Consider the following 24,002-nt stretch of genomic DNA (forward strand, 5'->3'; position numbering starts at 1 on the left):
TGAGGGTGGAGGTAAGAAATCAAATCTAGGTATGGGCTGACTTCTACTGGAAAACTCCTAAGTATATTGGCTGATATTTTAGTCATGAAATGTCTTAAGTGTTGTTCCATGATGATTTCTTGTCACATTTTAGAGTGGTAATACAAGTAAAATGCAGATATAAACAACAAATTTAAATTGTAACGAGGTTTTGTATAGATCAGTCACAATCGGATGTCATGGATAAAAGGTATACTGACATACTATTGACACAGTAATTTTAAATAATACTTGTGGCAAACTATATTCAAGATATTTAAAATGCATAGCACATGCTAACTCGTTATTTTGTATTTCAGCTATAACATCACTAAGCTAATTTAAGATAGCCTTTTCTGAGGGAAATGGTTTTGTTCTATGCCGAAACAAGAGATAAATGGAATATATTACACTTTTTAAAGGAAAAGAAGCAATTTATATGACACTGTGATTTCTTGAACACTTCCCTTTCTGCCTCTTGCCATTATGTCCAAGATACCAAACCAAAAGACATACTATGAGGGATCTTTTTGAAAACCAATTTAAAGCTGGTTTGTATTTCTTATGTGAAAATTCTGATAGCTTGTGCTTGTGAAAAACTGACACTGAAACTTTCTGCAGAACTTCTTTCAGCCCCAAATAAACCTTCCTTGAGGAAGCTTTTCCAGCTGGAACTCAGAAGCAAGACTAAATGCAAAACTGATTTTCCATGCTTCTGAATAGGCAATAGCCTAGCTGGGAAGACCTTCAACAGCTACCCTCCAATTCAGACACAACTTCTTGTTCTGTTTTAAATCAGTGACCTGATCTTTTTAGTCTCTACTACCCTAACCATTATATAATACTCTAAAGTGAATCTGTTTCAACTATAACATTTTGTGTAAATAATGTGATGTTCTTTTAGCTAGAAAGTCTAATTCAGTTCCCTCAGATAACAGTCCAGTGCTTAAGGATAATTGTATTGCAGTGTTTAATGCAGGCTGGCAAGAACAGAGGCTTTATGTACTTCACAGATAAGGAGAAAGGGAATGTGCCTAGAAGCAAAACACCAGCTTTTAAATGGAAAGAGGAATGGAAAAGAATTTGAGGAATTAGTACATTATATAAAATAGTAAATAAATAAATAGAATAAAACAAAAACCATATAACCCAAATGGTAGTTTTAAAACAAGGGTTCTCAAACATTTTTATGTTTATCCCCTGCAGCGTGATTGCTATAATTATTGTCCTTTACCTACAAGGATACAAGACCACTGTGATTAAAGTAATAATTGGTCAAACATTGGAACAGGCTTCCTAGAGAGGTGGTTCAAGCCCCAGGCCAGTCAATGTTCAAGAGGCATTTGGACAATGCCCTCAATGACACACCTTAACTTTTGGTTGGCCCTGAAGTGGTCAGACAGTTGGACTAGGGGATCTTTCTAGGTCCTTTCCAACTGAACTATTCTGTTCTGTTTTGCTCTATTCTATTCTATTCTATTCTATTCTATTCTATTCTATTCTATTCTATTCTATTCTATTCTATTCTATTCTATTCTATTCTAATTATTTTATCAAAATAAAGTACTTGATGGAAATTTGATTTTATTTGCCTTTTATACAGTTTAAAACTAGAAATTGGTAATGGAGAATACTATGTGGATAGACAATTCTCTAGCTGGCAGTGCAGATAGTCTGCAGCCAGCAATTTACAAAGACACCATGAAAAACATTGCATCCACATGCAAGGTGTGCAAATCACAGAATGTCTCTTCTGTGTCTAGTTCAGACATGCTTCTAATGTAAAGTAGATTAAGTTGTATGCATACATTTTGCCCAACATGCCTTATTCTCATATAGCAATGCAAGTGAAAAAGTAAAATGAAATTAACAAAGTTTTAGTTGTCCCCAAAGTCCTTTAGTTGTCAAACTCTGGCCCATATGTTGCAGTGAAATGTTTTGCCAAGGTAACATGTTGTGTATTTTTTTAATTCTCTCTTCATTTACACACATTCATAGATGTTAATCCAAACATCTAGTCAGTTCCTGTGTAAGATCATCCACACAACGTTATTCCTGACTTAACATCAAGACTGTTCACTGAAATAAACAAAAACTCTTCACCTTTTTTCAAAGCTTGGAGCAATGGTAGCAAGACAAGGCAAATTATTCCTTTTCCGTAAAAATATTGAATTAGGACTTTAAGTGTGTAATTTTTCTTTTATATCCAATACTAAAGGTAGCAGTTTCTTTCCATTTTGTACTTGTATGTGAAATACTAACAAATACTTAACTCTACTGACAATAGTCAAATATTTTTTCAAACTTTCTTAGATGTCAGTTGTGTAGTAAATAAAAATAAAAATACAGCTATGGTTGAATGACAGGTAATATAAACTGATACCTCTGAAAAGTGTTTTGGACAGCTATCCCAAGAAGATATTTCTTGTGTTGATGGATGGAGTAAAATAGTGGTGGATGACTTTCTCTTTTTTTTTTTTTTTTTTCTAATATCAAGAGGAAATTTTGGGGTGATAAAATTATTACATTGTCACAGAGTACCAAGTCTGTTGCATCATGATTTTCCAAAGAATATTCTTAAAACTATCTTCAGACAGATATAAACAAAAATAAGATATATCCTTCATAAAATAATCTTGGCCTTTAGTTCTGACCTCATTAACATCACTTCCCTCATCACAGCACTGGCAGTCAGATAAGGAAGGAAACAGCATACCAAGAAAAGAGGAAGAGAAGGGACTGCATTGTGTAGGATTCAGCCATGATACTGTCATAAAATGATGCTATTTTGTCTCTGTAGTGGAACTAATGGTCCTTGTGTTGATTAAATTCATTTGGAACCCCGATGTAGCTGCAAATGAGCTCCATAGGCTTCTTCCCTGGTTTTCCTAACCTAAGCACACAGATAGGATTACCTAGAGTTGTTCCTTGGCAGTGAAGTGCTCCTGTGAAGGTGTAATTTAGGAATAGTCCTATCCTATTCCATGTGAATATAAATGGAAATTAAGTAAGAAGAGCGGCAAAACCTGATGCATGTTTTATTGTTCCATTAACTTCCAATGGCCATTGAAGTCATTGGGATCTCTGCATAAAAATCATTGTTGCAACAAAACCTACTGGCAAGTGATTCTTGGCAGGTGATTCAATTTTTAGAATTTCAAGTAAAAGAGAAGAAGTGCCAATTTTATATGTTGTCAGCATCTCAGAGGAATTAGTGCAAACATGTCGAAGTACTTCATAAGAGAGATGCCTTGATGATTGTATTTTGTTCTTCCTGGATGTCCTACTAGCAGAAATAAGATGCAGAATCCCTTAAAAAAAAATGTTCTGAAGCTCTAAGAAACAATTCTTCTTTGCACATCTCCCAGTTGCTAATCCCTCTTGACAGCACAGTTATCAGGGATGCCTTTTTGATCTTTTATTTTTCAACTGAGTTGTTGGAACACATGGATGGATCTTAATCAAGAAGTTGCTAATTCAGCATCTTTGGCCCTCCCCAACTTATTTTAGGTCACACTGGCTACATAAGTGGTGCACTACATGCAGATGGATTAGGCACTTGGCCAAGTCCTTCCTGTCACTTTCGGCCTTTTCTTCTCTATCTCAAGAATGTAGTGAAAAGGAGGGAGCTGTGTACCTCAGTCTTGCCCCAAAGGTGAGTAAAGACATAAGGGGCATGCACCTGTAACTTGAATCTAGGACATCCATCTGGGCTCAAACATTTAGGAATATATATTCCAGCAAAGTAAAGAAAATACTCTCTGATTGCATCACCTGTGCCCACTGACATTGCAAAGTACCCTCAATATGTGGCATGTATGAAGGGGAATAGGGTAAGCATTACTTGAAAAAATAACCATACTCTAAAAGTCTGCTTCCTTGATCTGTTGAATTTACTTCACCATTATGTTGTGAAGACAGGTGTCAGTCACACAGCAATACTCTACAGTTGTTCCTTCAAAATTATGTAGGAAAGACAATTTTAATATGAAAACATTATTATTATTCTTTTGGACTGACTTTCAGTGCAGTTTTCTTTGTCTTAAGTTATTCCCAAGTAGAACGGAGGTGTAAAGTTTGTGTGAAAAGCTGTTGAATTAATAATGGTAGTACTTTGATTTCACAGGTGTTTAAGGAACCCTTAATTAGCTTTCAAGAAAAAGTCCTGATTATCTGAATATATTGTCAAAATGTTGAACAAAATAATTAAATGCATCAAGCAAATAGGAATTTAGCCCATAATGCATTCAGCAGAAAAAAAAAATAAAAATACATCAAAATATTTGAAATATTTGAATTTAATGAGCTGTAGCAAAGCTGAACATGTTATTATCAGATCAGTCCCCTTGTACTGCAGAGTATATCTAACTTACAGAAAAATGCTGAAAAATACGCTAGCATCTCTCCAAATTTCCTCACTCCTGTGGCTGTATTTTATGTTATTAACCATATTATTTCCTTAGATATTGAAGCCATTAGATCAGTAGAAGCCACCATAAAATATAGCATAACCTATTACATTAATTTTCACTCACTCTCTTGTCTCCTGAGCTCAATAACATATATTGGTCTAAAGTATATTGTTTGGAAAGCATCCAAGTGTGATTTGGCAACAAAAAAGGAAGAGCCTATTGCTTCTCTTAGGAGTCACACACTGTAATCACCTATCAATATACTTTCTGAAAAGCTAAGTGCCTTTAGGAGTGTCATTGTAGAGAGCTTCGTCCAGTCATTAAAGCTTTTTTGTGGTCCTTTCCTACAATCATTCCATTTTTTCAACATCCTTTTAAAATGAAGGACCTCAGAACCATACACAAGAGCCAAGTTTACATCTCATGACCATCAATGGTAAGATTAGGTCCCTGTTATCTACTTGGTACTTTCCTATTTATAAATCCACTGACTGAATTAGTTCTTGAAGTACAGTATTTCACTTGGGCTTCATGTTCATTGCTTGTCATTTCTGATCCTTAAGTAATTTTGAGTATACTGTTACTGTTGTTGCCTGTAACTGTAGATGTTGTGTTGTTCTGGTATGTATCTGCTGTCTGTGGGGTCATAGATCATACAGCCAGCAAGGAGGGCTGCAATTTGTTGGCCTTTGCAAACATTGTTCCTAGAGTAGAAACCCTTGCAAAATGGGGTAAAAACTTAAAACTGCCCTTATGGAACTACCACTTTTACTTGTGTAGAGATTTTTTTTCTCTCTTGAACTAGTAAAGTGTTCATAGTTCATCTCATGGGCATATTGTGATAAATGGCAAAGGCTTTGAGGAAGGAAAGGGCAGGGCAGGAGAAGGAAGGGAAGGGAAAAGGGACAGAAAATATCAGTGAAATAAGATTTAAGATTAATGTTAAGAATACTTGACTCCTTGACTTCAGTCACCTTCTCTGCTCTAAGACTATGGTTTTCCTTGTCACAAGCACTTAATTTTTAACAGAAACTTCCCCTAAATCCTAAGCCACATTAACCTTTTTATTTTATCTTACTTTCAAATAATCAGTAAAACTAACTGTGTGTGTTTAACTCCAAAGTTTTTTAAATGCTATATTCCTATATAATTCCTTGTAAATATTTTAACAGCCAATTCTCTTTACAATGAAAATATGTATAAATATCAACAACCATTATTTTAAGTGTATGCACATGCATAGCATGTTTCTGAGTAACAGTCTCAAGAACTGTTATAAGTAAGATATCTTCCTTACTGTATGTTGGTTGGTTTTTATATCAGAGCACAATTACTTGCAGTCCTACAAAGTCTTACTCATAAGCGATCCAGTGATTCAGACAGGAATTGTCTATGAGTGGGTATACAGGAAAGGATTTTCAAGGTGATGCGATGAGGAGTGGCATGGAACATGCAGTAAACCCATTTTCCACCCATAACAATTTTCAGGGACAGCATAAGACTATGAAAGTAGCCCTTCAGATATTAAATCTGCTAACTGTGGTGCTACAACCAATTATTCCAGAGCTTCTCAGGGTGAAATGAGTACCTTGTCACCATAGGCAGCTTTTTGCAGGAATGCAGGACTAGTAGTGAAACTTTTACTATGCCTTCAAGTGCGTTTGCATCACAACGTAACTTTTAATTACATAATTTCACATTCCTCAGATCATTCAGTATAAAATGCAAATCAAACACAGAAAAGAAAATACTACTACCTCCAGCACTGACACAACATATTTCATGGAGCTTACAATAGGTTGCACTGCCTCTGCAGTGAGGAGTGCTGCTACAGAAAACTACAAGAAACTAGTGATAAAATCTGTTTAAACCTTAGTGTGTGAATAGAATCAGATTGACTGTATTATTTGCTAAATTCTATGCTCAATTTTATCATTTCTAAAGCCTCCTACACTTTACTCTTGAGACTGGGTATATACAATTTTTCATCATATTGAGGCACAAAACCTCACATATCGCATACGTTGTCCATCAGTATAGACAGGATTTATGTTACTGACAAAAGACACAATTCGTAGTAATCCTCTCTTGCACACAAATTAATTTTAATGAATTTATTTTCTTCTGAATTCCTGTGTGGATTAGGATGTAGTCAATGAAGCTTTCTTAAGCTTCATCTTTGCCTTGACACCACAGAACAAGCTGGGCTCTGCTTCATTAAGCAATAGTTTATACTCCTGGCAAAGGTAATCTTCTGCCATCTATTCCCTGGAAAGCTAAATTTATAGTAGCTACTAAATTTGTGACCAATTACTCTCAAACAGGGGATTATTTTGGTGCATGGAATGAAAAGGGTGTATTTCTCTCCAGACTTTAGGACCGGGAGGAGGATTGGGAGATCCTATCTAAATTTCTTCCTTCTGCAACCTAGTGGGCCTGCAACTCTTCAGAGTTATTCAGAAGCATTGTCTATGAAAACTCTGGAAAGTAAACCCACTTTGGTCTGCCAGACCAAGCTCACATCTCTCTACAAAGAACATGGATAGTCTTCTAAAATAATAATGTTATAGTATAGAATATAAATATGACATATATCCTGTTATGGTTAGTGTAAGATTTAATTTTCATTTCATTCTAGAATTAATTCCACCTATGCTAAGTGTAAATTCTATTTGCTGTCTTTTTCCTGTACTCCTAATAGAGAATAATTAAATAGTAAGTCAGTTTAAGATATGTGAGTAGGCCCAGGCAGAGTGGCAAAGGAAATAATATTATTGGCATAGAAGAATGGTAAGTTCTGGGGTATTCTTTGGTTTCTTGGAACTCCTATTTCAGAGTAATGTAATGGCAGGCTCTGGAATGTCTTTGGTGAGAAGCTGAAATGCTGTGTTGTACATGGTGCTGCTTTTCTTCTGAGGCTGGGCAAAAAATGACATGGCAATCAATATACACCTCAATTTTTGACTGCAGGTTGGGAAGTGACGAAGGCTGTTCTTCAGCACAGGACTTACATGTGAAGTCATCTGGGGTCACAGGACACAGCAGTTTCTTATTCATTCAAGAGGCCAGAGCAGATTCGGCCAGACTTGTAACACACAGACAGACAGCATGTCTGTGGCCACACCTCATCTGTGACCTGACCACTAGGAATCACACAATTAGTTAGTTTTAAATGTGTTGCCATAATTTGGGTAGAAGGCTAGGAAACAAATAATGGTTGAGTTGTACGTATGCCCAAATTTCAAAGTAAAGGACATTTTAAAACAAGCCAAAACCAAAGTCCTCGTTTATGATGACCTTAAACATTAATGAAATAGTCAAATGCACACAGCACAACACTTAACAGCCTGCACGAGAATTCAGCCTTCTCCATTAAAAGGATTTTTTTTCTTTATTAGTCATAAGTCCTTTTTATAATTACGATTTTGAGAGGTTGATAATACTTTTGTGAAGACTTAATATACTTCCAACTGCATTCAGAAACTGTAAAATACAGTCAGTGTTTTAACTGAGGACTGCATAATGACCGTGAAATATGCCTGGATTTCCCATTAACCATTTGTAGATTTTGGTTCTAATCCTAAAGGGCGCACAATAGTCCTCTGAAAGAGGCTGTTATCTTATCATGATATAGCTATGTCGCCTGCAAGGAAAATAAAGATTCTTACAATTCTGTAAAGCATGTGCCAAATGCTCTAGAGGCGTCTATTTTTGTGTGAGAGAATGAAGCAGATAACCATACCCAAGCTAGCAGTTGTGGAACAGTGCAGCAGTGACTCTCAGGTTGTAAGATGACCAGATGAAGAATTGCCAGTTTATTCTAAGGAAATTTGAATCAACAAAACATAATTGTTTCTGTTGATTTTGGGTAGCGTGTCTTAGATTTGAGGAGCTGAGAGGGGAAAGAAGATAATACTTTATCATTTTACATGCACATGTGTAGATTTTAATGTTCTGTGTTTCCTTGAGAGGAATCCCATGGTGCCAATTAACCTAACTTATTCCAAAACAATTCTCTGTTTGGAAAGAATAATTTTCATTGTGGGTGTTCCATGAAATTGTATGCCTCATACCCTGTTATTACTGAGATGTGTGTAGTGCAATTGAGAGTGCCAGTTTCTTTTCCATGCACTGTATAGATTATAGCTGTATCCCACACACAGTGCTAGATAATCCCTACTTTAATTTTGTTATGTGTACAAATCCTTTTTGAACATTTAGCGGTTTTAAAAATGCAAAAATCCATCATCTTCTGAAACTGCATTTGTTAAAACCAAAAGCTGAATTTAGAAGTGATCAAAACCAATGAGAAACATGGTAATTATCTAATTAAAAGAAAATTATTGCATTTGCTGAAATATAACAGGCAGATCATGATATCCAACACAAAATGGCAAAGAAGGAATAAAGTTACGCAGAAAATTCCGTGGTTTTTAGCCAACACAGTTTCAACCACATGTTTTTCTTTAATGGGAGGAGGCTTAACAGTCCACTAAGGCTCCAAGATTCATCATCCTTTTAAGCTCTTGGACACCCCAAATTCTGTAATGAGGTTCTTGAATACGGATTGGAGCTCTCAGAAACAGTACCCAGTGTCCTTGGGACTTCTGTGTACCTTCCTGTCCATCAGAGCTATGTGATTCCCTCTGGTATAACCCTTGTACTATGCCTTATAGAAAACAGGTCATTTCTTTTTCTTCAGAGAGAACCAGAGTTGAATAACATACATGCTTTCATAGTTAATACGGCCCAACTGCTCTGCCTACATGTACTTCTCCCAGATGCCACAGAACAATTTTCCTCTATATCCTCTTACACGTTTTCTCACAAGCTTTTAAGTCCTATTCCTTAGACAGGCTCAGCAAGTTGAACTGCAGGAGGAACACTTCCTTCAATGGATCACTGCTATATTATCATGTTTTCCACCCATTTTATCCCCTTTGCAGTTAAAATTGGACAAAGTGATCTGTCCTTAATTTAATGGTTTGTATATAATTTTAGTTTTAAAAAAGTCAGAACTAATTTTTCCCATTACTGAAAAAAAAAATCCTCCAGAAGATGAAACTACTTAGTAGCTGACACTTATTTTTGTCAGCCCTGTCAGTGTCTGCCTGTATTCTCATATTGCTGGAATTTTAAAAGAAATTATTCCATAAATCTCAATAAAGTAATATTCTCTCTTAGATTTAATTTGGAAAATGGAATATACGATCTGTGGGAGAGAGGTCTGCAAAATACTTTCAACCATTTGTTTTTAATTTACAGCAGATATTTTTTAAAACCTTGATCTATCTTCACTGGCATTGAATCTCAGTCCCTACAGCTGAATTGCAACAACTTTACTTTATGTAATACTCATTACTTCTATGCTAACTGAATGCCCTGAAAGAAGGAGTAGTTCACCAAAGGCTTTTATATTTTGTCATTCCTAAAAAATCTGTGAATTTCTATCAGCTAGATTCTCAACAGCCCAGAGACAACATACAAGAAGTGCTAATAGATGAATGGATCTGAGTCACAGTGGTAGTACGAAGAATTTTTTTTTAATATCAGACTACTTAAGAGAAGTAGTACTTACTTAAATTTGAACTACCCATATAATTTTGGAAGTGTAATCAGTTTTCATGAGAAACCATGTTAGAAGGAAGTTTGCTCCTTTAAGGTCATCATTTCAAGCTCTTCCTTATAGAAAACATATGCCTCTCCCTTACATTTTGAATGCTTAACTGTGCGTTATAAATGTAAATAATATTGTACACTTCATAGGAGCCTAGCTGAAGATGTAAAAAAGCACTATTGACTGCTTATCAGGTATAAAACATAGTCTAGGTACATTAATGCAGGCAGTAAAACCTTGAATGCTTTGCAGATCTAGCTAAATAGAATTTCAGTCGAGAAGAAAGGCAATTCACAATGTTGGCAGGTTCCATTACTGCAGTTTTGCTCCCCTGTTACTGTCTTACAGGATATGATGGGACAATATTGCTACAGTGACTTTTTGAGGGAAAGAGCAAGAATCAGTGGTCTCATCTAAAAAGCATGTGTGTGCATGCGTAAATAAGTCAGTAAGATCAAATAAAACTTAACAAGCCACCTATGAGATTACACAAATTTGCCCCTACAGTTACTTACAGGTCACTGAAACAGTATACAGCCCTGCCAAATAGAGTGAAGTTCCAAATGTTGTTTCAAAAGTTTGAATCAACAGGCAAATCCCAAAGCAGCAAATATTAGGGAACTGCCTAATAGAAACTGGTCTCTTGTCAGTTTTTACCCCCTCCACTAGTCTGCCCCTCGCAAGGGTAAATTAGAACCATTTGGCAGCCAGTCGCCATGTTTCTCCAAAGGCCTGTGTGGTGGGGAAGGTCACAGATTAAAATGGATAAATCCCTATATTTCTGAATGTAAAAAACAAACAAAGGAATCAGTTAATTTAGAAGTAAATTAAGTGCTTGAAGAAGAAGCATTCAAAACTGTGTTTTTGTTGTAGTTTAATATGCCAGTATTTTGCAGCTTGCGACATTTTGCATTTCTTCTAGGGATACCTTCTCCTTATGAATTGCATAGACCTTATAATAATTTCACTTATGAAATAATGTGTTATGTATATGAATATATGTTCTGCAGTTGAAAGAACAGAGCATAGTTATAAGACTATTTTGTACAAAATCTATATGCATTTTATCAATTTGCATAAAATTAATTGTATTTTACTCTCTGCATAAATATTTCAACTTCCAGGAACAAGTATTCTAAGTGAAAAACACTGACAAATGTCTAAGGGAAATTAGTTTAATTAGCTACTGACTAACTAGTAGCTTCTGAATCACTTTATATGAATGGCTTAAAAAAATGCATGAAAGAAACTACTACTCTACTATCAATTGTAGAGCTATTAAAAGTTAAAAATTTATCTTTTTATAAGATCTGAGAATTCCTACCTTTGTTCAAAGGAAAAAAAAAATAAAACTTTTATTACTGGTGAACAATTTAAAAGGCAAAATTAGACACAATTAACTAGAATCTTTAGTACTGAATTTGATTTCTTTCTTAGGTGCTGTAATTCATAAAAATACCAATTATTGATGTTTTCATAACAAATGAAGAGCATATCTGATTCACATGTTTGATATAATAGATATATAATAAAGAAAAGGTTTTGGAAAACAAAAAAGAAAAAAAACTCCAAAAATGAAGCACCAGATTTCAAAAGACCATGTTCAAAATGTACCAATTTTTTTGCAAATGTATATTTAGCAGTAACCAGTGACAAAATAGAGTACAAAAGACATTTGTTGTATTATAGTATCACTCTGTCTGAAGCATTTACAGAAGCTCCTACTCTTCCATTATGTTTCCTTGGGTTTTGTGTTAATTGTTCTGTCCATTTGCAAAAAGTAGAATAGAGCTTTTTTAATGCTGTTCTCAACTACACAATTCTTCATTTGATCAAAAACCAGTGGAATTAGGGTTTGTGTTCAACTGATTAAAGGTCTAAGCCATGATACTCTGTGTTTCAGTTCTAGCTGTTTGAAACTTTATCGTCTTAATTTTGAAACTGAACATACACTGTGTTGTTCTAATTGCACTGGCTTTTTGAAAAGAACTTTGTACTGGATTCAGCCAAGTTAAAGGGTTTCCAAGATCATGGTCTTGGCTCAGGATAAATGGAGCCAATGAGCTAAACAAATTCCTGCTTTCTTGGTTCTTATAGTACTAGAAAAATGGAAAGAGTGGAATACTTTTACTGCTTTATAAAAGTGAAACAATCCTGGAAACTGCAAAAACTTTAAGTTAACTGTGTTTATGTCAGCAAGACACACCAATTCAGAAATTATTCTTAGCTTTCTTTGGAAATATGAACCATAAGTTACAACATTAATGAAGCAAAAATTTCTCACTTGGCAAATCTAAGTAAAGGTTGCATTTAAGAGTAATCACATTTGGACTTAAAACAATAAAGAAATTTGGTCTGTTACAAATAGTAGTGTTCATGTAACATGTAATAGTAATAGCTGTCTCGTACTGTGCTGAATGAGAATACACATCTCTGTTTCAACTTCTGTTACAGAGAATGCTTTTCTAATGAGTGAGATTTTAAAATTGGGATTGAAATAAATGAGTAATGGAAAAAAAGAAAAGGGACTTCTAATCAGGAAAACAGTGTACATTCTTTCAAAGTCATGTTTATAAGTTCAGAGAAGCAGTGGATCTAGTTCAAAGACAAACCCTATTTCAATCTGCTATTCAGAATTACCATATAGTTCATTACCAACTTTTGTTTACAGTTGAATCTTAGCCTAACAACAACTGATTACTTGGGATACATTGCTGGACACTGTAATGTGCTTTCAGTTGTAAGGTGTCACAATTTCTATTTACTACAGATCATGAAATCATTGATTTACAGTTTGGGTTTCAGGTTTACGTGGGAAAAAAAATAATAACATAACGAACCAACAGCTGTTTCAATGGGCTTAGGCTCTCAGAATCAGTAATTTGTATGTGTTGACTTTACATAATCAGAGGATATTTAAACTGTAAGCATTCATGCTGAACAAACCTGAATTTCAACACTGAGTTAGATGTGTAACTGACCTACTAAATATACAGATTGATTAATGCACACAGAACAAATTCTGAATTTACAAAACTCTATGTGGTTTCACTGACAATTAAGCCCTTTAGACTTTTTACACTCTTAAAAGTGCGTTGAATAAACAAATATTTCCTGGTGACTTGTTCATGTATATCACAGGCACATATTTTTAGCCTTCTCAGTATATTACTGGAATAACGTGCAGACACCAAAGACAATCACTTGTTACAAAAGTTCTTGGAATACTGAAAGGGAGAATCTACTCTTGATGCAAGTCTTGAGTAAATACATGAGTTGATTCAGGAAGTTAACGTGGTTGAGCCACTAAATAAAAGTGACCATAATATAATTAACTTCAACATCCTCCCGTGGGATCCTACCATGAGGTAATAATATTACAGTACTTTTCAAAAAAGGAAGATTTTTATATTGAGGAAGTTAGAAATAGCCTGAAGGGGAAAGTTAGGAAATTAAAATCCGTAGAAGCAGCATGGAGGTTGTTTAAAAGTACCTTATTAGACTCAGAGAAAGTATGTATATACTGGAACAATTAGGAATCAAGAAGGTGAGAAATATAGCAAGGTACAAGGGAATGTTCAGGCCCCCCAAAAATAATAATCCTATAATAAAATGGAAATCCAACTCAAGCGACACTAATAGAGCAGAATATAAATTAAGAACACCAGAGTAAGGGTTATATCCTGCCATTGTTTCACTGGCAAAGTAAGTAGGAGTTTCCCATAAACATTTATGGTAGAACAACATTCTGAGGTTTGAGAGGAAATTTAAAGAACAAATGGGGAAAAATATAAAGAAATTTTTAATACATTGTGATAAAAGAAGAACTTCCTTAACCTAGATGACGGTCTTTGGCAGAGGCTACTTAACTAGACTAACAGAGTATAAAAGCAAAAGATAAAGCTGGATTTCCTTGCGTAAGAGAGACTGGGAAAGACAAACACTATAGTTTGTGTTTAACGTTTTCTGTTTCTCTAACTGTGGGATGACATGAAGAAAGGAGAGAGATAGAAGTGGTGGGAAACACCCAAAAAATAAGTGCTGTAAAGGAAATTAAAACTGAAAATCAGAGCAGTTGGGATAACAAAGTTGTACTAATTATTTTTACAAAAAAATAACCAATATCTGTGAGCTTGGCTATACAAGAGCTCTGAAGATCATCTCGTAGACTACAAAGAAATGAGAACCTAGAAAAACCCTACAAGAGAAAAATTAAGGGAATTGTAAAATTAAGTCAGAAAAGCATCTTAAGTGTTAATTTGCTGCCACAGGCATAATTCTGTCAAAGAATTAGTAAGATAATGAAGAATAACATAGGTTAGATTATTATAAGTTTTTATACAGTGTCTCTGAATAAAGAAGTATGAGAACATGCTAGTCATAGTATAAAAACTTAAACCTGTTATGATTCAGAATGCACTCAGGAAGAACAGCTCTATACTAATGCCTCACACAGGCCTCCAGAATTGGCATACTGACAAATCAGGAGGTGAAAAACAAATAGAAGAAATAATTGACAGATATCTTGGAAATAATTAAAAAATGCATAATCAAGGCTTCTTTTTCTAGAAAATCGGGTAGTACTTCTCAGTACGCTTACTAATGATTTGAAGAGTTCATGATTAACTAGGTGGCAGAAGTTAACTAGGTGATACAAGTTTAGTATACATTGGTAAGAAGTCTAGAGAAATTTTATAAATCTAGGTCATGAAATGCAACACTACGTTCAGTATAACGTACCTCAGGAAGAATCTTTAAACACACACAGAGTTCTCACCTTATTGTATTTACTCCTGAAAAACATTTGAGAAGCATGAATGACAACTCAGGGTAGCTATCCAACTACAAAAAAAGCAGATATTAAGCGGTATAAAATAGGGTTTGAAGTACTTCAGAGAATGAACACTGTCACTACACAATCAGCAGCATCCTCAGGAGTTCAGCAAGACTCAGTAAGTTAGCTAGGGTTAAAAAGGGTTCTTGTTTAATGCATATAAAAATATAAGTTGGAAAAAAAAATAAGATCTATGAGAAATGGGTAAAGTAATGAATTTCAGAGAAGGCAATATTGCCTTTTTATTCTCACTTTCACCGATGAAAAGTTTAACAAATGGAAATGTCACTGATAAAAGGAATGACACTTAAGCAACATAATCACTTTTCTGTTAAATGCTGCTGCTTTGATAGTTTTGATTCAACACCAATTAATGAAGGATTTGCTTTTAGCTTTCTTACTATCATAATACTGTCCCGTTGTCTAAAAAAAATACAGTGGCCGTTGTAGGCTTCCTGTTAGGGAATCAGGTCATATGTCAATAAAAAAAATCTATGATTCTATAAAAACTGGCTGCAAGGAGGTCCTAGCTCTGCTAGTATCATAGTCTATACAACTATCAATCACCTTTAATATGTGCTTCAGATTCCTTGTCTGGAATGTTTCTTTTTTTCTTTTTTTTTTCTGTGGGGAGCAAAATTAAGACCTCTCAAAATTATCTTTTATGAGAAACTCTGAATATTCTGCAAAGCTGGGTGACTTGGGAACTCATTTAGGCTGCCAGACCCACATCTAAAGTCTGCATTATATGAGGGTTAGATGCAACAGTAAGCATTTCCAAGGCTATCAACTGTGACTAGGAACTGTCAAGAAATACTTCTGGGGACAGTTGTAAAATTGTAAAATACTGGACACAATATACAGTAAGACACGTGAAATTTAGAGAAGCAGCTCCAAAGGCACATATAAGTCAATGCTCTTAAAGAGACCGGCTGTCCTACTGTGTGCAAGAAATTAAATATTGTTTGGTAAAAGAGACTCATTACTGATTGAGGAAGTTACTCAGCATATGCAAGTTACAGATTGTAGTCCCTGCCATGAATTTCATGCAGAATTCCTCTTTCAATGTTAAGGAAACTGTTGTTCAGAAAGCTTCTCAGGTCAAGAGTAGAAATTCTAGTAAAAACAGTAAAAAAAAAAAAAAAAAAAAAAAAAAAAAAAAAAGTCTAGTACACCACAACTACGATAAATAATAACTTGATAGATTAAGTCTTTACATGGGTTAGGTGAACTGGAAGTGTAGCCATCTAGTTTGAATCAGGCGGTACTGGGATATTAGGTATTCATGTGTCTTCTACTCTGGGACTATCAGAACTTGGGTAACAGTTGCAAACAATAGCCAAAATCAGTAACTCTTTGACTGACTAGGATTTTCCAATAGCTACCACAGAAACGTTTTGCCAAAAATCCTAGACCATCACTAGTAATTATCTGTACTGGGTGCTATACTTTACTGCTCCACTTGCAAAGCAGGCTCCAAAAGCCTCCTTTTGCCAGGCTGAACAAACACTGATCTTTTGGTCTGTCCACATTGGAAAAATGCTCCAGCCTCTGCCACCCTTCACTGACCTCATACTGGTGTAGCAGTATCATTCTGCTGCTGCAGAGCCTACATAAACCAATGCAGTACTCTAGGTGCAGACAATGAGTGCAGAGTAGTGGGAGGGCCATCACATGCTCTACTGGCTGTGCTCTTGTTACTACAGCCCAGGAGGGTGTTGGTCTTCTCTGCTGTCAGGCACACCACTGGCTGATGTTCAGTCTGCTGAGACCCCAAAGTCCCTTTCAGCAGAGCCACTCCTCTGCCTGCATTGATGCAAATGGAATAGGATTTGAAAAAGAAAAAGGAAAGTGTGCAGAAATCTGTATCTGTAGTCCAAAAACATTCCTTCTCTGTATTACCTTGCAGCCAGAAGTAGTTCTTCCCCACTTCAATGAAGGTTGAGCTTTCTCATTAAAGTCTTAATCTAAGTTAGCCTCCCCTGAGATGTCTTTCTTACCCTTCTGTCCCTCTTCCTGCTTAAAATCCCATCCAGCTGATTTAATCACTGTAAGATAGAGAGCTGTTGCTCCGTATCAGACTGGCTCCTCTCTCTCATAAGGGTTTTAAATATTTTTTTCAAAAAATGATACTCAAATAAGATTTGCAAGTGTACAGAAGTACATAGCACCTCAGAAATAACAGATGTTGTTCTGCTGTTGACTTACTGGCTGCCAGCTGTACAAGTATATAGAAGGGTGTGACAGAAGCCTCACCACTGCGAGCATTTCCACTGAAGAGTGTCTTTTAAGGGGTTGATTTTCAGAACTCTTAATCACTGCTGTAACCAGATACTTAGACTTGAATATTTATTATATACATAAGGCATTAAATACTTATGGTTGATTTATAGCTTGGGTTAGGATGTTATTTTTGAATAAGCCATATAAAGTACCTTCAATCCTGTCCATTCAGACACTCATGAGGCAGACTCCAAAATCATGAAATTGGCTTAAAAGCCATGTGCTTAAAAAATCCATTTGGAAACAAGGGGAGTGGAAATTCACTGCCTTCTCACTCTTTCACTTGATTTGTGTTCTCAAACTTCTTCCTGCAATCATGAAGTCTGAAAGTTTCAAATTAAATAGCTGAAAACTTACTGCAATGTTTTATTCTAACTTCAGCTTTCAATAAAATGCTTTGCAAGACTTGTAATATAATTGCAAGCATTGGCTACACTACATACTAAGATGTGCACACACATCTATGTAGCTGAAAATTCCACAACATAATGAAATATTAGTTGTAATTAACAAGAGACTGGATTGCTGAGGTTCTGTGGCATGCCTTCAAAAGTTTGAGTGCACATTCCTTCCATACACTCAGCTCTGATGAAGTTCATGAGTCCTTCATGCACTGAGACTGTGGGAAGAGAGCATATGAGCAGAGAAACCTGGTTTTCTGGAGAACGTTTGTGTTGTCTTTTTTTTTTTTTAATCTTCATAAGAGAAAGGGCAATTTTCATACTATACTTGTTACATTTCATGTGTCCCTGGGAGATTTTCCTCTATCAGTTCCAAGAACAATTGTAAGGAAACGTTTTTGAGTTTATGAATTTGTGGAGGAAGTGAATTTATGACTTTTTAAATATATATAAGTTTTGTTTGTATTCTCCAGCAAATATACAAATTGTGTATAACCTGTCATTTTTTTCAGTAGTCATTGTTCTTTTTCTTCCAAGGGAATATGATTTTCATAACTCAGTGAAGCACTTTTAATTCTCACGTACCTCATATTTCTAAAGAAGAAATTATTCAGGAGCTGGACTCCATGATCCTTATGGGTCCCTTCCAACTCAGGATACTCTATGATTCTATGAATATTTTAGCTATTTTAACTATTTTGCTTTAAGGAAACGTGCCATTCAGTTCTTGAGTATAGATTGTAAATGGATGAATTCCTTATTTCTTTTTTTTTGGGAGGTGGTGGCATAATACCAAATTTTGGCATTTGAAGCATTTGTAGAAGGAAACATTTATCAGAGAATAATGAATTAAACTATCACAACATTCTGACACTAATCATTTTTTCTACTTTGAATTTGAATAACTGTCATGTTTAGCTAATAGCCTTTCAGTAGACACCAAGAGTAAACGATGACACCGTTTAAAACAGATGCCCAAGTCTTTGCAGAGAAAAAAATAAAACAGTAATAATGAGTAATATTTTCATAACTTTCAAGTTTGTATTAAGTATTACAATGGCTTATTTTGAAAAGGTTATCAGGGGTGTTAGGATTAAATTGGTAGAAGTCATCTGTGTACTGCTTATTTGTGAAAAATAGTAATGAAAGGTATAATTCTAGTTGATAAATTCGTTTAAAATGAGTTCAGTTAGTACTTATTTGTCTAGCTTGCAAGTTAAGGACAAACGAGCTGTTAAGCCCATCATGGTATAGACCAGAATAGCAGAGATGGTCTCGGCAAGGCAGTGGGGATCCATGTCTCACCAACCTCTCTCCTGTTCCTCTGCTCCTTTCTTGGAGAGATGGCTCAGACATCACTGGCCTTCATCTGAGAAAGGACACAGTGGACAAAAGGCAGAAGGAGCAAGACTGTGCGTTCCACAAGTGGAACAAGACTTGTTTTATGTCACCTTTGTCACCACCTATGCATGTTATTAGCACATGATTTGCATAGAATTGCAATAATATTGTGGTAGTGATCTAACTCCTGTCACCAATAGAGCAATGGTGAAATGAAATTACCATTTTAAAATTGTGGAAAACTTAAGAATGAAAAAGGAATATGAAAGGCAGTGGCTGGCTATTTTATAAACAGTATTCTAATTAATGTAAACATAACACTAAGATTTGTAAATGTGAGTTAGTGTTTGTGGTCAGCCTGGGACTAGTTTTCAGGAAATATTGATCCCTCTTTCTATATATAGTTCCTGTGCACTTTTAGCTTCTTTAAATTAAACCTTAAAAACAAGGAATAATTTTTAGAAATGTCCTTTAATGCTTAACATCTGAAAGCAGAAGCAACAAAACATGAGTTGGGGGCTATTCTGAAACATTTTTATAGTTTGAGTGATTATAACCCTCTGCAGGTCAAACTATGATAAATAAACATACATCATATGGAAGGCACTATTGTTTCCTGTGTAAAACAATTATGATGATGCTTACTTATTTTTAAAGAGAACATCACAGAAAAGCATTATTTTTTTTTTTCATGTGAGCACTCAGACTTTATCAAAACAAGACTGAAACTGTGGTTGTTACAGGTGATTACATTTTTGACAAATTGCTACTGCTGTACTCCTATCATTCCTGGCATGATACTATTATTTTTAATTCTTCAAACAACTTACAAAGATGGCTTAACTTCAGAAAAATTTTCTTAATGGAATCCATTCCACCCAGAAGGTGTTCTCTCTAACAAATGGGAAACATCACTAAATTTAACCCAAAGTTTGAGCAATGGAAACCTACATAGATGATGTCAGACATTACAAATATTATTTGTACTTGCTAGTTTACTTCAAGGGAAATTATGAGAATGACATCATAATGATGACTGACTAATTTTTATTAGTGTTTTCTCTCCAAAACTCTAGACTTACAGTTATAAAGAAAAACAGCTTGTAAAATGCTGTACCTGTTATTCTTTTCTATCATTTTATGATTTTCTTATTTGTAAAAGATGTTAGTATTTAAAAATCCCATAGATCAGTTCTTATTCTAGTCATTTGACATATCAAATATTTTTTTGTCGAAAAGAATTTGTGTTATTTGATGCTCATAAAAGATAGGAAATGACCACATCTTCTTTTAAATTAATTGCTGCTTGGGTTGGCCCGTGAACCTATAAACTCTGCTGGAATAGTTGTAACCTAATTTCTTGACAACAATCGCTTACTATGGAAATGAATTATGCTGATGAAGGGGTGATGACCAGCCTAGAAATAATGATATGTTTCTTCAGTCAGCAAAGGCAAATCACAGGGTGCCAGAGCTTTAGAAACACACAAAATCCACAGAACCAGTGTAACTGTTTTACAGCAAAAATGCAGTAATCCAAGTAATCCATGTAATGGACAATTTTGCTGAGGACCTCTTACCAACAAATACTGTATCAGCTCCAGCTCTGAAGGGCTGCTTAGGCTTTTTATGTTATCTTCAGAGCTGGAGACAGCAGTAGACAGGGAGACCAACAGAACATTACCTCCCACAGCAAGGTAAGGAACATTATTTTCCAAATAAGTCCAAATGAAGGGCATCCCTACAAAAGTATTGCGACGGTCATCAATGGACAAGACATGATGATTCAAGACAGTAGAGACTCCATAACTTAAATCTGGTTGTTGGCACAGCAACCCAAAGGTTGTCTCCTGTGGAGAATTCCCCTCCCTGTACTTACGAACTTTCCAACAATGGATTGCATTCTTAGGTTCTTTGCTGAGGACAAGATTAGGCCATAATACCAGGTAGAGACAAATCTCCATGACCATATCTGTCTTTATTCCATGAGACCACATGTTAGTGTATTCCTCCACATACTTATTTCTCATTAAGTAGGGTGTTTGTATTTGACTTTGAAGGCAATGGATTTCTCAAAATGCTTATGGTTGAGCACGTTCATAGTGGTTTCACGTACTAGGACCTTTGTATATCTAAGAACACTTGTTTTCACAATAAATTAATATTTATGGTGTCAAAGTGCTCACACAAATTAGGGTGCTTAAAATACTGTGCTCTAATGGAGTCTTCACATTCATGCATTATTTCAATATGCAAAATCCAGGGATGAATTCAGCATCAATAATCACTGACAGACCTATGTTTAGGATTTAGACTCTTGGAGTTAAATGATGCATTTGCAGTCTCAACTCCCATGTAAATATACATAACTATATGGATTTAGTGTGCAAAGGCAAGGTTGAAAACATGACTGCTATGGCTGAGACCAAACACTACTGGTAAAGCAGCTGTATTGATATGAGAAATTACCCTCTCTCAGTGTTCTCTCTTGCCTTAGCTTAGACTGAGTAAACGTGTAACTGCTTCCACTTTATTTCAGTGCAAAGCGAATAAAGCTCAGCAAAGAAGGTGGTATCTTCATATAGAACTACAAAATTTTGCCTTCAGGTAATCCAGCAACATCTTGGGTAAATGATATGTATTTGAGTTCAAAGACATCCCAAAACAAGAGGTCTAGATAGTGGCCACGGCATCATTCATCTCAACACTGGAAGTTAGTTCTGAGAATGATTTGCAGAGCTCATCTACAAAGATGGAAGAGCTTCTACATACCAACAGTAGAAGGATATATGAGACAAAGAATGCTGCCCTAATGAACTCTATTTGCAAATGAATTTCAGGGTAAGCATAAATGATCTGTAATAGATAATAAACAGCTAATCATAACATCACACATATCGCATCAATTAATATAGATACATGTATTAACCCCCTTATATATGTATGACATAGCATTCTATTTTATCAAGGATTCAAAGGGATTAGACTTAATTTGTTATTTTAGTACACTATACCTTTAAATTGTTGACATATAAGTTGTATAAATAGAAACACTATAAATCTCTTAAAAAATGTACCATAAATTTTTTATGTATGACCTTTAAGTAACAGCAGTCTGTTGCATAACTCTGCAGGGGAAGTCACATGGTGGAAACCTCATATTTCCTTAAATTTATGGTTGTTTCTTGGTGGTCTAAAAGACTTTTTAAAAAAAAAAAAAAAAAAAAAAGTTCCCTTTCAAAGTTGTAATCTTAGTAAATTGTTTAATGTTTGGTCTAATGCAGGTCAATGTAAGTTCTTATTTAGATTTATGATAGGAAATATATAACGTCAGATACCAATGAAGCCTGGCTAATAAAGTCAGGGATACCAGTGTTATGTTTCATTATAATGATGTGAAGATAATGCCTTTAGCTGCATAACCACCACATTAGCTACAGACCATAAAGAAATCTTTATGAAATCACAGGGTCAGATTCATTAAGAGAAAAATCTCAATTTTTTCCAGTCATTTCCCCCCCCCCCCCCCCCCAATCAGAAGCATTCTTGATTGGTAAAATCCCTCATCACTATTGTATCAGATCTCATTTACTGGCACCAAAAGTCATCTAAACTCCAAAGAATCAGCTGCCACATGGTACCCTGTTTTAGCAGCAGAAAAAAAAAAAATCTGTGGAATTTGCGCACGTGCCTGAATACTTGATGAATTAGGACTTTATGAAGCAAAATTTTGTACTAAGGTAATTATCATTTCCATTACATAGAGGAAATTTGACTCTTTACTACTCCAGTGGAGACTCAGAACAGTGTTATCAGCATCAACAGAAAAAGCCTGCTTCAAGTTAAAACATGCAAGTGAACACAAGTTGCAAGAACAAGAAGAAATTATTAGTGGTTTTCCACCTCCACCAAAATCCTCAGGATCCAAAACATGAATTTACAACACTTGGCAGAATAAAAATTAAACCCCTCTCAGAAATGTCAATATTTAACATACGTAGTATGACCATAATTTAACGAGTTCTTTAAAAAAAAAGCACATACATGAAATGCACATCCTTCAAAACTATTTTTCCCCAATATTGGAATTGAACATCCTAGGCCTAAGAATGTTAAATTATTCTATAGAATAAAATAAGTTATTTTAGGTAGTTCAAACACCATTTATCTAAGTCTTATGATATGCAAATCAAGCATGTATGCACGGTTTGTATCTGTTCACGTAAGCCTTTTGGGTTAACAAGAAAGAATCAAATTTGATGAGAATTTGGGGACAATTATAGGGACAATTTATATATATATCTATATTAATATAGGGAGAATTTGGGGAAATTATAGGGACAAGCAACTCTGTGTTCACGTAAATGCTGGATGCATGTGTATGTTTATATGTGTATGTAGTGAGCATATGTATAAGCATAAACAACTTGGAAAATTCAAGCCTTGTACAGGCATAAATTCTCACCTGAGAGGCAGATGTGCACATGTTCCATAGCAGATAGAAATGAAAGCAATGCTTTGAGTACAGCCTAGCAAAGTTAGAACTAGTAATAACACAATTCTATAATGAAGGCAAAAGTACTAATAATTCATTTTGAAAGAACAAGGAATGGATTTACCATCAAGTCAGGTACCATTAACACTAGTGACAGGACCCGCGGGAACGGGGTTAAGCTGAGGCAGGGGAAATTTAGGCTGGACGTCAGGAGGGGGTTCTTCACAGAGAGGGTGGTTGCACACTGGAACAGGCTCCCCAGGGAAGTGGTCACTGCACCGAGCCTGTCTGAATTTAAGAAGAGATTAGACTGTGAACTTAGACACATGGTCTGAACTTTTGGGTAGACCTGTGCGGTGTCAAGAGTTGGACTTGATGATCCTTAAGGGTCCCTTCCAACTCAGGATATTCTATGATTCTATGATTCTATGATTCATTAACTAGCAAGCACCGAACTCAACACTGCTGATCTGCTCAAACTTGAAGCTGTAACGGACTCTGCAATGGGCTGCTATTCCCATCTCCAGCCTGCCTGCTTTGTCAGGTAGCCTGTACCAACCTGAATATAATCCATCCATCAGAGATATGCAATGGTGCACCG

At 35.4% G+C, this 24,002-nt stretch overlaps 1 protein-coding gene across 1 annotated transcript in view; it reads left to right on the forward strand.

The window, feature by feature from the left end:
* The window catches only part of HHIP (hedgehog interacting protein), a 79,854-nt gene that overhangs the window by 16,631 nt on the left and 39,221 nt on the right, over positions 1-24,002 (forward strand). The gene's annotated exons all lie outside the window — the stretch shown is intronic.

Source organism: Aythya ferina, assembly GCF_964211825.1.
Source record: "Aythya ferina genome assembly, chromosome: 4".
Taxonomy (NCBI): Eukaryota; Metazoa; Chordata; class Aves; order Anseriformes; family Anatidae; genus Aythya; species Aythya ferina.